The following is a 4,014-nucleotide window of genomic DNA, read 5'->3' as shown; positions in this document are numbered from 1 at the left end:
TGAATACAAATTTTAAAAGATTGGAAACAAATGGAATGGAATGGAATGGAATGGAATGGAATGGAATGGAATAGAATAGAATAGAATAGAATAGAATAGAATAGAATAGAATAGAATAGAATAGAATAGAATAGAATAGAATAGAATAGAATAGAATAGAATAGAAGGTTGTGGATGCTTCTTATCTGTTTTAGAACAGGTGAAATAAACTAGTAAATAAAAACGTTTACACTAAGAAATCACACAGCTGTGTGAAAAATAATCAATTATTTTTTTATGCTTCCTACAATTGAGAACCAGTGTGTTGGACCTTGATAGTTTGGTATAGAAGCAAACCAAATAGTGTGATCAATAATCGAAAGCTGCTCTAGTGATCCTTACCACTGATCTGACCTGAAGTGATTTTGTTATTGGAAGTTTGAGTGGAAGCAATATCTACTTCAACAAAACAACTGAAAAACTGCTGTTTATTTGTTCCATTGTGTGAGAGGAGAGGTGGAGGAGCTCAAGCAGACATTTTATTATCTTCTCAGCCATGCTACAAAATGCTGTGTCACCCTACTTACACATTAAATAACAGTTAGTAAAAATAGTTGCCAAAAATCCTGGCAGCACACAATTGCACTTAAATGTTTTAGACAGATTAGAATTCTATTCACTCATTATTCACCATTTCCTAATTTAAAACCAAAAAAAATCTGTTCTCTGTCCCATCTCAAGCACAAGGCTTTACAGCTGCATGCTCTTGTCACTTCCAGCTTTCCCATCTGCTGCTGCAGAGCAATGATAAATGAAGTTTCAATGCGATCATAAAAGCAGGCTTATCATTTTGACACAAAACAAAACTTAGATAGCAAAAAATATAATTATAATGTGCTCTTGGTTTTGGATTGAAGAATTTTCAGGATTTCAGAGGGAGGTTTAAAACATGATAAAAAGTATTTGTTGAAATTAGAAAAATAGCAATGAAAACTGAATTCCTTAGAACACATAAGGGAACAATTTTTTTGGAGGCAAAAAGCTTCTATAATTTCTTGGATACAAAACATAGATTTCAGACTTCTGTTTGACATTTGACATTGAAATAGAAAGTCAGGTATTGTCATGTATCTAAGGTTTTACATTTCTCATTTGATATAGCAGTTTCTAGATTCATTCTGTTTGATAAAGAAGCTGTGAATATGTAATAATAGTGATAAAGCAGTGTTTTCCATGATGGAGAGAACTGAGAGGATAATAAGCATGTGAAATATCTGGAATGATATTCATTAAAAGATGACATTTCTGCTCAGTGCCATGCCATGCTTGTTTTGACAGAGAAGTAACAAAAAACTGGTCAGGAAACTGTACATTTTTATTCCAGGCTTGACCAACTTGTCTAAGATACTGCAACATCCTTCCAAAGATACCCACAGCTTTCACTACATTCACTTCATAATTTGTAGTTATACTAAGGCATGTAATTTGAAAAAATAAACAAAATCTATTGTAGAATCTTCTTGTGATGAAAGTGTACCACATTAGTCAGCATATAGATGGCCTTTTTTTTCTCTTGGGGTGAGGGAGGATAAAGTTAAATGAAAAAAAAATGGTCAGTAAGTATAATTTTAACTGCTATGCAGACTCTATAAATGAAGTAAACTTATTTCTAACAGTAAGTTAAAGAGCTCCTCCTTCAGACTTAGATTTTTTAAAGCTATTTTTCAAATATAGATTTAATTGTTTTGAAAAAAATATATTCATTCAGTCTTTCACTTTTTGTGGAGTCTCACCTTTCCCCCTTCCCGAGACAGTTTATGCCAACGATTCATTACTCCTTTTTCAAAGCATGATTTGTTTCTGGTCCCCATCCAGCCTCATCTGTTAGATCAGACAGTTCCACCAAGAGAAACGTTCCCCTTCTGTGGACATCTGGAGAATATCATCAGATCTGTTCTTTTCACTTTCACATTACAGAAACAGATTGCCTCTCTCCCTCCGTCAGGCTTCCCGGATTTAAGCACCTTGCCGTGCGGTCCATTCCGGGCATGAGTCATTGACAAAAGCAGAGCTGTGCACAAGCAATCCTCCCGGCCACGGCCACTGACTGTACCCGTGCAGCAGAGCTGCATCTGCTCCATCACACTGAAGCCCACACAGGACTCGTAAAGTTTAGCCAAGCCTTTGTCCCCAGGATGCGAGTACGGAAACAGCGGGGCACGCACTGGAACCGGAGTGGTTTGAGCCAAGGGAACCACAAGCCTGAGGAGGAGCACATATGATAAATGCTGGGTTTAGAGAACACATCCCTCGTGGTGAGAGGCTACAGTGCTGAAATTGGCTGTGTGATATCACAGGCTGTCAGGTGCCATCTTCAGTCAATTATGCTAATTTTTTTTTATTATGGCAATTGAGAAGAAATCAGTTTTAAACAGAGATGTAGTCAAATAGAGGGGATAACTGGACTCAAGAGACCTGGTATTTTAGATGAATAAAAGAGACTATCACTTATGTGAATTGCTTTTTATCTTCAAGAAGTCACAATCATTTTGTAGGACCAATAAGCTGGTATGAGCTGCAGACAAACAAAATTTCATGCACTACTAACATGCAGCAATCTCTGAATGACATTTGGCACATGGCAGACTACAGCCAGCAAAAGCACAGAACAATAAAACAAAAAGTTAACAGACCTAACAAAATCGTTCCCAGGAATCTGCTCAGTGTTTTAAATGAATATGTGCATTATTGAACAGAGCTGGCAAACTGCATCCAACAGGGAGCTGCATTTAAAGGCAAGAACTGTTCAGTGATGGTTCCCAAACAAGTATTTCAATCTCTCTTTCAATCTGTACATGTAGATGACCATCACAATATTAAAAAAAAAAAAAAAGGAAAATACTGATTATATTTATTTTTACTACATTTTTTGGCTAAAACAAGGATTGTATTCTTCTTCCTGCCTCTCACCAGGTGCCCCATCTCATCCCACCCCTTTTAAGTTCTTCTCTCTGAGATTTATTTCCCTTTCACAGAAAAACTCCTTACTAGGAACAACTGAGCAGAGGGAATTATATTCAAACTTCAGCTTTCTGCAGAACTTCTGATGGTTTGTGCAGAGTTTCTACATGGCTGTGAAATATACTTGTACTCCAAATTTAAAACAGATTGATGTTCTAGTCATGGTCTTAGTTATCCAAGGTTATAATGCAAATTCTGGACATTAGACCAAATTGTGCCAGAAATACTAAATTTATTTTTCTACATTGCTAAATTAGGTAATCTAAGTTGGTTTAAAAAAAAAAAAAAAAAGGTGGTAAAAGTCAATTCATCCATAATGGCACTTTCAAGCTGTGTTATTTCATTGAATATAGCTGTATGATTCCAGTGTATTAAGCTAAAATGTACTTCCAAATGTGTCTTGTCAATCATCTAATTCAGATATTCTTTTATCTTTAAAAGCAATGGATTTTATACTTTACCAGAAGTTTTGAGTTGATCTATTGTTCATTTATTGCACTGTGGTTGCCAGAAACAAATGGCTCTCACTTTCATTTTGCTGGGTCCTGTATAAATAATGCAGCTACTGCCTAACTGAACTTGTGAGAGAGAGGCTTGTGGTGGAGTCTACAGGTTTATTTTCTTATCTCATTAATGCTATTCAGTTGTGAATTCCAGCATGGACTGGCTTCTTAAGTTCTGAGCAAACCAATATTTATAAACAGTGGATTAATACAAGTATAGTCTCGAGAAGAATGACTTGAGGAAAAAACACATGTGGAGAAAACTCGTCACTACTTTCCATTCCCTAACAATATCTTTCATTTAATTTCCCTATTTGCCATGTGTGTTTTTATAAGCTATGGTTATGTTTCAAGTTTCCTGCCTCCTCTGGCAGCATCTGACCCATGAGGGTCTCAGTCCCCTGGCACATCCCCTCAGCCTCATCTCAGCCGCTGTGACACAACACTGCTGGAACTGTGGCTCTCACCTTAGAGGACATTGCTAAAGAGTTCAAAGAGCCTTGAGAAACTT

The 4,014-nt window shown here is 36.5% G+C and overlaps 1 long non-coding RNA gene across 1 annotated transcript; it reads right to left on the bottom strand.

Moving 5' to 3' along the window:
• Nucleotides 1-1,336: 1,336 nt before the first annotated feature.
• LOC148223752 (uncharacterized) lies at nt 1,337-3,739 on the bottom strand. The gene is made up of 2 exons (XR_015804202.1): nt 2,673-3,739; nt 1,337-1,911 (listed from the first exon to the last, which is right to left on the bottom strand). It is a non-coding gene; the product is annotated as an uncharacterized LOC148223752 (long non-coding RNA).
• Nucleotides 3,740-4,014: the final 275 nt, after the last annotated feature.

Source organism: Sturnus vulgaris, chromosome 5 (assembly GCF_052056855.1).
Source record: "Sturnus vulgaris isolate bStuVul1 chromosome 5, bStuVul1.hap1, whole genome shotgun sequence".
Taxonomy (NCBI): Eukaryota; Metazoa; Chordata; class Aves; order Passeriformes; family Sturnidae; genus Sturnus; species Sturnus vulgaris.
The sequence above is the reverse complement of the archived record's forward strand: the minus strand, read 5'-3'. Positions and strand labels throughout refer to the sequence as shown.